Raw genomic sequence first — 12,863 nt, 5'->3', positions numbered from 1 at the left:
TCGGCATTTTCTCCCTGTGTCCCCAAACGATGGAAAGGGTGAGGGAACTCTGTGGCGTCTTTTTTCTAAGGGCACTGATCCCACTCATGAAGGTGCCACCGAACTGCCCCCTCCTCATATGATCACGCTGAGGGTTAGCACTCAGGGTAGGAGTCTGAGGAGGACACAACCCACTCGGCGTGTGGCAGGGCACGCGTGGCAAGTGGACAGTGCGGATCCCCCACACTAGGAGCCCTGGAGGTTCTGTCTGCTCTCAGGGGCTGCTGGAGCGACAGCGGAGGATCTGGGCCTCAACCGATACAGTAAATAATTCTGCATTTGACCCAATATTGAGAGACCTAGGTCCTCCTCAGCAAGGGCTCTTCCGACAGCCACCAGCCCCATGTGGCTACTGAGCCCACAAAATGTAGCTGGACAAAAACACAACAAGCTGTAGGGAGAAAATACACTGGATTTCCATGATATAGTCCTCCCCAAAGTAAAATATCTATAAGTATAGGTTTACATCAATGACATGTTGAAATGATAGTATATTATGTTAAATAAAATATAGCAATAAAATTAATTTCACCTTTTCCTTTTTTCTTTGCACTAGAAAATTGAAACTTAAATATGTGGCTCCCATTTTAGGTCTTTTCAGCGATGCAGATCTAGATGGTGCTTAATAGCTAATAGATGAGCGATCAATCTTTCAACACTGACTGTGGTCTGACACCTACAGCCATGCTCTCAGACCTAAGCCCCCATGAGAGGTGGTCAGACAACTGCAGACGGTCCGATTCAGCGGGTCTGGAGGGGCCCAGGCAACTGACCTTGGAGCAGGTGACACAGATACCACTGGGCCAGGGACCCGACGTGGAGAACTGCCATCACAGCACGTCCAATGGGCTCTACCATCTCGTGTGGCCTGAGAACCAGCTCGAGGAAAAGTTTTTGTTCGCACTGGGTAGGACTTCTGGTTGGCCCTCCTAAATTGCAAACCTAACAAGCCTTCCAGGACAGATAGTTCACGAAGTTATCCTAGGCTCTCACAACCAACGTGAGGAGGCTCGTAAGATGTTGCCCAGTGGTCTGAAAGCCAGCAGCAGGCATCCCTGCGGATCTCGACAGGTGCCTCACAGGGATTGTGACACAGACACAGACAAACCTCTGCAGACACAGACACATTTGCCCCACACGGGCTCCCAATGTGCCCATGTAAACACGTAATGCTATCACCTGTATTGATGAACATGTAGAATTTTAATCTGACCAGTCTCCTAGGTGATCATAGTTTCCTAGGATTTTAAAACACTATTCTCTAAAGAATATACAAATATAGTCTCAAGTTATCCATACAGAAATAAGCAAAGAAAAATAAAAATCTCCGCTCACCACTCCCCATGCTGCCCTCTCGAGAGGCAAATTCTTTTATGATTTTGATGTAAATGTTTCCAGGACACCTACTATGTGTTTACACGTGGATCTGTACACCTATAAATCATCTTTCTGTTATATAAATGGGATTAAGTTCAACACACTGTGTGGAAATCTTTTTTTGTTCCTTAAGAAGAACATTTTAATGTTTGAGACGATGTTTTATGTCCGAGAATAGAATGCACGTGGGCTCATGTAGGCACACATGTGTGCGTAAGCACCTGGGGAAAGTACTTCACGGGACAGATACGCCTTTTTTTAAAAGTCATTAACCATTACTATTTAACCATGTCCTTATGAATAAACATTAACTTTCTCTCCAGTAGTCCTCTATTCCAAGCTACGCTAAAATGAACATTGTGCTAATAAAAAAAAAAAAAAAAAGTGAACATTTTTCCAAAATAGAAAACTGAAAATGGAATTGCGTGTGTCTTGATACGGGTATCGGCAGTTGCTCTTCAGAAAGACGGAGCCAACGTCTACACCCAGTATCGACACACCTACATCAATACTGGATGTTAGATTTTTCTGTTTTAAGAGGGTACAGTGAATATGCATAGATCATTTTCTAAGAACACTTTCACCAGACAGTCCGTCTACCCGAGTCACTCCTAACCCTTTCACCGGATTGGGCCTTGTGCTGATACCGCATTATTTCAACAGCAAAGATTTACACTGGGATTTTCTTTTTCAAAGCTTCCTTCCTAGTTTTTTAGTTATTCACTTTTCTCAATAAATTTTAAAAGTGGATTGTGAGGATCCAGAAAAAAAAAATTCTTGGAGTTTTTATTTTATTTATTTTATTTTATTCTTTAGATTTCATTCATTTTCTTGACAGACAAAGATCTCAAGCAGCAGAGAGGCTGGCAGAGAGAGAGGAGGAAGCAGGATCCCTGCTGAGCAGAGAACCCGATGTGGGGCTTGATCTCAGGACCCTGAGATCATGACATGAGCCGAAGTGAGAGGCTTCAACCCACTGAGGCACCCAGGCACCCCTCCTGGAGTTTTTATTGGCATCCAGTCAATCTTATAGGACAATTAAAAAAAAGGATTATAAAGTTAAAATCCTTATTTATTTGGCAACATGCTCGGCCTTTCTAATTTTACATGCCTCCTCACATAATTTATTATGTTTATTTCAGTGTAGGGTTGTTTAGGAAGATCACAGCTCTATCATGTAATGCTGTGCAACCTTTAGATAACTTATTCTATCTGTGCCTCATTTATTTCATCTAGTAAATGAAAAGAATACTAGCTATCAAAATAAGTGCTTGTGTAAAAGTATCAACTTTTCTTTTGCTATTTCTTTACTTAAAAAAAAATTATTGGACAGAGAGAGAGCACAGGTAGGCAGAGCAACAGGCAGAGGGAGAAGGAGAAGCAGGATCCCAATGTGGGACTCGATCCCAGGACCCCAAGATCATGACCTAAGCCAAAGGCAGACGCTTAAACCACTCAGTCAACCGCATGCCCCCAAAGGGTCAGTTTTTAAAAATAATACCTACACTCCCACTCATTTCTAATGTATTTGTGTAAATAGATTCTTCTCTTAATAAATTTTACAAAGGCTTATCTGTATTATTGCTTCTTTCAAAATATCAGGTTATTTGTTTCATCGAATATTCAAGAATATCCTTTTGTGGTTTTCTTTTTATTTTTTGCTTTTAACTTTGGTAATTTCTTACCTTGACTTTCCTTAGATTTGTTTTAGTCGTCTTTATCTTGTTGAGGTAAATACTCAGTTCCAACACAAAGATGTCTCTTTCCTAGGAAGGATTTCTGATTGTTTCCAGAGTTGAACTTGAAGAACCCAGGTTTGAATTGCATGGGTCTGTTTATGTGCAGTTTTTTCCTCCAATAAATATAACACAATGCTATAAACATATTTTCTCTTCCTTATGAGTTTACCATTTTCTTTTCACTAGCTTACTTTATTGTAAGAAAACAGTATGTTTTACAGAGAACCCACAAATGTGTTAATCAACATTAAATCATTAGCAAGGCTTCTAGTCAACAGGAGAGTATTAGTAAAGTTTTGTGGGAGTTAAAAGTTATAGGTATATTTTCACCTGTGCAGGCGTTGTCAGCCCTAACCCCCATCTTGTTCAAGGGTCAAGGTAGATAGTGTACACAGATACACTTTTTAGGGTATGGTATGTTCTACCACCCAAATTTTGGAAAGGAGAACCCTGAGAAGTTACTTAAATTCTTCAAGGTCGGACAAGAAAATAAAGGCAAGGAAAAGACAGGAGTGAAAAGTAGGCATTTAGTTTTAGGGTTTGTGTGCTGTGCCAGCTCAACACCCTGCCTGAGAGTTCCACCTGCACAAGTTTCTATGTGAAATTCCACCACTGTTACTCATTTGAAAAAGTACCTTTTTTCTTCCTCTTTAACATAAGTTATTTTTAAGGATTTTGGTTTGTTGTTGTCTGTTAACTCCAAAAAGACAGTTTGGGCATGGTAATGACACTTGGTATTTATTTTTGCCTGTCTTTGTTGTAATTGCTAGGTGCATTGCATTGTTTAAAGTAAATATTGTATATATGATTTTTCCCTTTTAAAAACCTAAGCTTCCCCTTCTTAATACAATATTTTTGGTAAACATTGGCTTGTGTTTAAAATGACTACATATTATGTGTTGAGTTCAAATAGATACCACATGGTTTTAATGAAGTATTTATATGACTGTGTTGTTTGTATATTTGCCCTGTTGATTTTGAGTGAAGATTTGCTTTCATCCTGTGACTATGTCCTTTTTATTTATGTCTTAATTATTTCTGCTGTATGTATCTTAAAGCAATATAAGAAGCTTAATAAAGGCTGTGGCCTCATTTTTGGAGTAGATTAAATAGATTACCAATATTTCCCCAGTTAAGGGCTTTGAGATTTGCCTTTTTTTTTCTTAAATATACTGTCATATTTATTTTTCCCCTTTGTTTGAATCTGCCTTTTTTTAAATGTGTCATTTCTTTATTTGCAGGGGTGCTCTAACATTTAGTGTCTATTTCTTACACTACAGCTGAGCTTGTAAACCAGTCTCTTTTACTTAGAATTTAACTCATTTACATGTATTTGGTTGTGAATATGAACTGGGATTTTTCTTCTACCTCTGTTCACTCTAAAACCCCTGCAGAAAACACACAGTTTTATAGATTCATCTTCATACCTTTAATCTTTTTTTTAAACCTTTTTTTTTCCTTTTCCCCATAGTCTGAGGCAATTTCCAGGTATTTTCCCAATCACTATTTTTGTCTTCAGTTACAATTTTTTTTAATAACATGATTAATTTGCAAGACTAATTCTTGTTCTCACATTACTTTTTAATCGTATTATTTTATGGAAGCACAAAAGTCTCACGTATCTTTAGAAGTATTCTTTGGAATATTTTTTACTTCTCTTCTGTTCCCTGAATTCTGTTGCATCTAGAATCAGTTTATCATTTGTTTGCTTCACTTTGATCCTGTTACATAAGACTCTACACAGCATGGTGCATGTGTAAGGTACATCATGGTGGACTGTGGTTTATAACACTACTGCATATTTGGTAGGTGCTAGAAAGTTCTTAAAAGGCCTAATCACAAGAAATAAAAACTGTGTGACTATATGCAGGGATGATCGCTAACTGAAATTATTGTGGTAATCATTGCACAGGATATAGAAACATTAAATCATTATGTTATACACTTGAATGATGTTAATTATCCAATTAAGAAAGACTTGACTTTCCTTAATAATTTGGTGATCCTTGCTTCCCCCTTCATCCCACTTTGAGTATAAAGGCTTAGGATCACTTAGGTACTTGGACAGATTCTTCCCAGGGTCTGGGTTTTTAGGGGTTAACTTCTTAGAATTGGAATGCTGACTGCCAGTGGACAGACTTCCCTCAGTGGATACAGATGGAAGTCAGTCCCATTTGGGATTTTGAATGGCCAAAAGAATGACCTCTTTACCCTAGGCTTTGGGGACTGGAATGAATTTTTCTTTTGGGCAGAAATTACATACAGAGTCTCATTTTTCACTGTTGCATAGTATTCTGTGAAGCTCTTGAGTTATCTCCATATCTGGTCTCTCAGTTCCCTGAAGCCAGTATACTCGGCATGAAGCAGATGGTTGGCTTTGCTAGGTTTGGGCACAAGTGCCAGCCCTGTGTGTGGTGTGCACACATGTTGATAGGGAGGGAGAAAAAGCTGAACTCTGGGCCTACTGTCCCATAGTCAGTTATCAATCACCCTAAAGATCATCTTGGGGCAACCTCCTGTTCTTGTTCTGAAAATTTCTCTGGCTTTACTCCTGAATTAGAGCAGCTTTTCAGCTTGTGTTTTGAGCTGTGGTGTTGCTGCACTTATAAATCCCATTCTTTCTAACACAAAACATTTGTTCTCTATTTTTCCAAGAACACTTCTTAATTTTGTTCTGAGGCTGGCAGCCCTTGTTACTACAGAATAAAGATTTATTATTTGAAATACTAGGTTAAGAAAACACAAGAGAAACAACCTTTAGGCTTTGGGAAATATGAAACTCCAAGAGGTTCAGATCCGTGATGCTGAAGTGTGAATCACAGCATGGAGAAGGTAATCGAAGATATTTGAGAGTGAGAGATAATACCAAAGAACAAGACAAGGGCAGAGTCTCGGAAAGAGAAATTCACAGAGAAAAAGAGGACTGAGGTCTATATAATTTTTTTATTTTTTTTTTATTTTTTATTTTTTGTCAGACAGGCAGGTGAAAACCCTAACATAAAAACAGAAAATTAGAGAAATACAGACAGGTCCTCTACAGCTATAAAGACATGTATGTTTTAAAGTACCAACAGAAGAGATTTTTCAAGGGGGAACGCCTGTTAGATAATCATGAATGCCCTGGAACTGTGGTTCTTACGCTTTAACATGCATCCTAATCACCTGGAAAGCCGTCAAGCCACAGACTAACCAGGTACCAGGTGTGACTGCGGCTGCTGGTCTGGGGAGGACAGCCAGTCAAGAGCAGGGGAAAGGGAGGAGGAGAATTCACAGGGCACATGAGATGGAACAAGTTGACAGGCCTAGATCACGGTGTGGGCAGCATCAGCAGAGCAGCCGGCAGGAAGTAGAAGAATAGACAGTAAGGAGCCCAGAGGCAAAAGACAAGAATGAGAGGCAACTGCATTGTCATTGCAAAGACAAAATTCACCTCCAAGCTTAAAGTCCTATAAATTACAGTCCTTGGTTATTCAAATAAATCCCTTCTCTGTCTCTTTGCAAAAGAATGAAACTCAGTTGAAAGTTGAGGGTGGTGACTACCTCATGGAAACAGTGACCTCCATGGAAATGCTGGGTTTGGAGAAGGTTCTGGGTGGTGGAAGTGGGGAAGGAAGGAAAAGCTTTAGTGAGGATCAGGTCCCTGCTTCTGGTTCCTGGTGGAGATAAACCCGGGTAAAACACAGCTTGTTGAGGAACTTAATGTAACAAAATTATTTTTATTAAAGGTAAGATATCATACAAGAATCCTGAAAACTAGTGCAAGAAGTTCCAGATGATTCAGTAATAATAAGAGTAACTAACATAACTGTAGCAAACCAAAAAAAGGTTTTGTGACTTAACCAAAAATAATGAAATTGTTATTTTAAGAAAAGTATCACCAATATTTCATTTGAGGGAAAAACTGGACATGAGTGAATTTATCTGGGCAAATTCAGGCACTCACTGTGTGTGGCCTTTGACAAGTTAAACTTTGACCTTCTGTTATCTTATTTGTAAAATGAGGTTTAATATACCTTATATTCCAGGATTTTAATTATTAAAGATTACATATGTAAGAAATGTCTGGTATAAATTACAGGCTTACTAAGGAGTAGCTACTGCATTATTATTATTATTATCTCCAGTTTTTTTAAGTTTTTAATATTTAGAGCAGAGCCTGCTTTCCCTCCTCACCTTGCCAAAAGGCTTAAGAGGAAGTCTGGTTGTAGGGCTGGTGATGCTCAAGGAGACAGGAAGAAGCCCACCAGAGTTCAGGGGAGCCCATGGGAATGACCAGGGTCCCCAGAACCTGCCTTTTTCCTCTTACTCACAGAGTCTTAAGCTGCTCATTCAGATGTGTAATCTGCCCTAAATCAAATAACCAAAATAAGTCCGAAGGCAGGTGTTCTCAGGGTGTGAGAAAGACTATTCAGTCAGTCCTCTGGGCTTATGGAGACACAAATTCATACACGGGAAGCATGTCTTTCCTTAGAGAGGGCACAGTATGTTCATTTCCTGATTATCGATGGCCATTAACCTTGGACGCCAACACACATTAACCCCTTGTTTGGAGCCAACTGCTTCATCCTCATACTAATGAATTCTCAAGCCATCAAGTGGCATTTTTTGAGGAGCTGGAAATTATCTGACCCATGACAGGGAGGGACACTTCTGCACTCTGCTCTCTTTTCCTCGTGATTTACAGAGGAGGAGAGGAGTCCCCTGGCAAAATAATTCAAAGCCTGCATGTGTCTCTGAAGCAAATATCCTCTGGCAGTTATGTTAGGAATCAGAGGACAAACAGCCAAGAGCACCGTCTAGCCTTCTAAAAGCAAATTTCTCCTAAGTAAGGAATGGCAAAGAGGGCTGAGCAACTGGCCAGAGGAAAAGCCAAGCCTGAAGTACCACGGCGGCCTTTTGTCAGCTCACACATCAGCACCAGTGGACCCATGTGTTCTGGGGAGGAAAGACTCTGGAAATGTGAGGGAGACACTGTTTCATCTTCCTCACTAGCCCCTGGATCCTCTAGAAATTAAGAGCTAGGGAGGCACAGCTTGTATCTTTAAAGAAGTCAGCCACTCATACTGTGAGACAGAGTAGTAGAGGAAAAATCAATTCAAATGGCAGGATTTAACGGAAGGGTCCTGAGCAAGGCAGGTATTCATCAAAATGGGATGACAGACAAACGTAAGAGCATCAGTGCAAAACAGAAGTAAATTTCAAATAGGTTATTCACTGAGAACCAGCCTCAGAGGCGGTTTCAGTCAGTACCAACTTGGTTGTGATGCAGTAACAAGCAGCCCCACATCTCAGTGACTTAAACACTCTGATTCCGTGTTCATCCTGCGTTGGCTGGGGGCCCCCATTCTCCGTCACAACAGAGACAGGTCCACAGAAGTATCAATATCACCATCTGGAATGGCTCCCCTTACAGAGCCTGAGACAGAGGAGAGCACGAAGAAGCTAAAATCATGGGAATAGCCCCAGGTGCTCTTGGAAAAGCTCGAGGACAACACCACACAGGGGCAGACGCCCCGAAGGAACACAAACCTTGAAGGAGTGAAATGTGAGTAATTATGGTTACTATGACTCCATTTGCTCTAACAGGTCAGTTCTTACACAACTAGTGGATGAGGGAGGGATATAGTACTAGCTCCAAGACAGGTCCTCATCAACGCACGGTAACTTATGAGGAACCCTAAAATATGGTCTGGGTTACAGCTATACATAGCAAAGCTACTGTAGGATGTCTACATAAGAACAGGAGTCTGGCCAGAGAGACAAGAAGTGGAATTCCCAACCACCCCGTTCCCATTCCCAAATCACATCTCTGATTGAATCCCAACCATACCCAGCACCATAAATGGCAGCCCAGTGCCTTCTAAGGCTGCTTACCTTCTATTAAACTACATTCTCATCCATAAAATGGGGATGACAATTTTTACCTCATGGAGTTGCTGAGGTGCTTGCAGTCAACCCATATACAGCAACAATATGCAGTTGGTGCCCAATTAGTGTCAGTTCCCACACCTCACTGGTGTCTAGTTTCCTAGCACTCCATCTTGCTAAACTGTGGGCTTCGGATGTTGTCTTCTTCCTCACAATTTTTTTAAAGATTTTATTTATTTATTTGACAAAAAAAGAGAGAGCACAAGTAGGCTGAGCAGCAGGCAGAGGGGTGGAGTTGGGGGGTGGGGAGCAGGCTCCCCGCTGAGCACAGAGCCTAATGCAGGCTCTATCCCAGGACTCTGAGATCATGACCTGAGCTGAAGGCAGAGGCTTAACCCACTGAGCCATCCAGGCACCCTTTTTCTCACAACTTTATGGAATGCCTTAATATTACATTGCTTTGCCCAGCACACTGGCTCTTGGAAATAAATTGTCAGCACCACCTCATTAATAAATAAACTAATCCACAGCTTGGCAAGCAAGAGGACTCTGTGAGCTTTCCATCCAAATGGACTCAAGATGGCTAGGCAGAGGCACAAAATGCCAAAGTCCTGATTGGTTCCCATATAATCCATTGCCAAGGTTCTCAATTCTCAGAGATGGAGCTTTGCTTATTGATGACACTGAAAAATTGTGTGAAAAGAAAATAAAGAGGAACTTAGTTCTGCCTAAGCCTTTCAGCATTTGTTTGCTGCCTTTTTAGATAAGGAAATGTGCAGAACAGTGTGAATGCATCTGGCTAGAGGCCAGGGGATAGCATAGACACTTGGATTGGTGCCCAGAGTTGTATCCAAGGGGCCAGCCTCTACAGAGGGACAGTTTAGCAGCCACTGGAGAACCGGAAGCTGCTGTCTGGGGTACAGTGGGGCCTTGAAAGTCCATGGAAAGGTGTCTGGAGACCCTGAATTGCACAAGTCAGAAGTATATAAACATACACATAGAAGTATATGCACACACACTTCTGACAATGAAGACACACACACATTTTCTGACTGTCCCTATACACCAATGTGCACGTTTTCCCCAGAAAGAATTCCATTTCTTTCAGCAGATTCTCAGGTTGATCCAGGACTTAGAGCCCAAGAGGAAAACACAAGAAGCCAAAGTAATGGAATTTAAAATCTTCGCAAAAACAGGATGAGTTCTAAAGCCCGTTTTTGTAGAGCAGACTTCCCTGAGTCACCCCCTGCGTTAGAGCACCCACCCCTCCCTCACTTGAAACACTCCAGATACTCCATTCCCTCCCACCAGCCTCTGTTAAAATGTTTGCCCTAAATTTACTTGTTTACAAGTTCCCGTGTAGTCAAACTAAGCTTTTGTTTTTCCATCTTTTGTATCTATACTTGCTGTCACTCTCCAGACTTGCTGGTTTGAGACCTTCAGGCTTTAGTAGAGAGTTCCTTTTTGGCCCTTGCCAAAGCCCTCTTGAGGCATCTTTGTGGCTCAGAATGAAGGGGCCCAAAGTGGCTTGGGGGACAGAGCCTAAAGGCTTCACCTGCCTGCTCCACCCTGCAGGTGTCCCCTGGCATTTCAAAAGATTGCCACGCCAGGCAGTCAAATTCCCAATTAATTGATTACCTGACATTGCCTGATTGTGCAGAAATTGACTCTTTTTCTACCTTCTGTTTATTCCTCATGAGCATCAACTTTTTAATTCAAATCACTAAGGGATCTTTCTTCCCACATTTCTAATCTTAATCCCGTCCTTGATTTCCTGCTTGACACACACATCGGTATAGTGCAACACATACTCAAGGAGAGAGAGAGACACTCTGCAACCAGGCGTGGCGTCATTCACACTTCAGAAAACCAAAAATGGCCAACCATGAAGGGTTGGTCATCTAGTGAATGTGCTGGCAGGTTCACAAACCTCTAACACAAAGAAGATTGCGAGAGTATCTTAGAGACTGCTCCACGGTTTGGAGAAGAAAGAAAGAACACCCAGTTAAATGCAATCTCAAAAGACTTCCTGGAAGAGAGGTCACCACCCAGCCTTGGAAAATAGTGGGAAACCCAGAGAACAATGAGTAGCTGCATTAGGCTGATGCTTAGGTTTTATTTAGGGACATGGTGGAAACTACAAGGTAGGTTGGAACCATCACATGGAGTTCTTGACACAGAAGGGCTAAGAAACTCACTGCACTTGTTAGATGTGATTCATTTGCTATATCAATAAATAAGTCTTTTATCATTTTCTTCCCCTGCCACCCAACATCACCTGTGCTAACTCACCATCTCCCCCTCCCCCACTCCACATTCACATGGCTCCTGCCTGAGAAGCTTTACCACTTTCAATGGGGATGCATCTTAAACTCAACATATTCAAGATTAAACACATCTTCCACCCCCAACCCCACCAAACTTGCTCCCTTTTTCATAGGAATGGCAGTTGCTCAGGTTGGAAACAGAAGTACCCCACATCCTTTAAGGGCACCACATCTAATTCATCACTAAATTCTGTTCATTATACCACCTGGGCTCCTGTGAATCCAGCCCCTTCCCTCCAACCTCCGCCAGTGCCTGAGATAAAGGCCAGGTCACTTCTCACTAAGATTACCTGCCAGCAGACTCTTGGTGCACCCCTACCCTCTACCCACATGTCCTTCTCATCATTTTCCACCCAGCTGGCAGAAGAACCTCCCCCAAAATATTAGTTTCACTGTGTCATTTTCCAGGTTAACATCTGTCCAGGACTCGTTACAGCAGTATTGAGGTTCAAGCTTCCTTAAAATGATTCGTGAAGACATCAAGAACAGGCCACTCTGCACCCCTTCATCTCTACTCAGTCTCAGGCTCACACCCACAGCCCTATTCAGGGGGAGATGAGCTCCCTCTGGCCACCTGATCCAGCCAGGATTCCTCCTGCTCCGCCCATTAGCCTGTCGTGGTGCCCTCCCACTCATGCCCCCATGCCCACCCCCTCGGGAGATCGTAGCCTGGCCACCTCCAACAGGGAACGATCTCCCAAGGGGGTGAGCGTGGGGCTAGGCGGCACTCCTCCTATGTGCATTTTCTTAGAGCATCCTCTGTGCTGCTGCTCTGGGAAAGGACCACATCCTATGTGGTCCTGCTTCCATTCTATGTTAGACTGTAAGCTTCCTAGGAATGGAGACCATGTCTTCACACTCAAACCCTCCCCTCCCCACTCAGAGCATACGCCAGCCAGTGGCAGACACGTGGTGGTTGGGGTGGAGGTGGGGAGAGGCTCAGTGTATTCCTGGACTCCCCCAGCAGAAAAGTGTGTGGACTGTGGAGTCATCATGGTCTAGGACCTCAGAGACCTTGGCCTGTGCATCCAGATTATCCTATTTTACAAATATAAAATGAATGAAGGTGATTGAAATGCAACCAAGAATTCTTACGGATGGTTCCTCATAAAAGTAGGAAATGAACTCCCTGGCCTAAAATTCCATCTTAGTATCTAAAGTTTCATTAACCTAGAAAATATTTAATATCAATTCCTCACTCAACTTAGCAGTAGCCCACTGAATCTTTAATATACACCAGGTTCTGTTTCTGGTATTTCTTCCAAGAGGTTTTTAATCTCTACAACAAGCCCAAGAGCAAAGTACCATGATTATTTCCCCATATTACAGACAAGAACACCAAGGAACAGAAAGGGCAGATAAACCCCCTACCCCCCTAACACCACAGCCCTGGAGAGGCGAGTGGGGCTCACATGGAGGAGCATAGGCTCCTCACAGCTGCATTGCAGCAAGGGGGTGGTGTGGGGGTGGGGGGTGGCTCTCCTTTTCCTTCCCGGAGCTCAGGACTTTTTAT

Source organism: Mustela nivalis (assembly GCF_964662115.1).
Source record: "Mustela nivalis genome assembly, chromosome: 20".
Taxonomy (NCBI): Eukaryota; Metazoa; Chordata; class Mammalia; order Carnivora; family Mustelidae; genus Mustela; species Mustela nivalis.
This window is presented reverse-complemented; position numbering follows the sequence as displayed.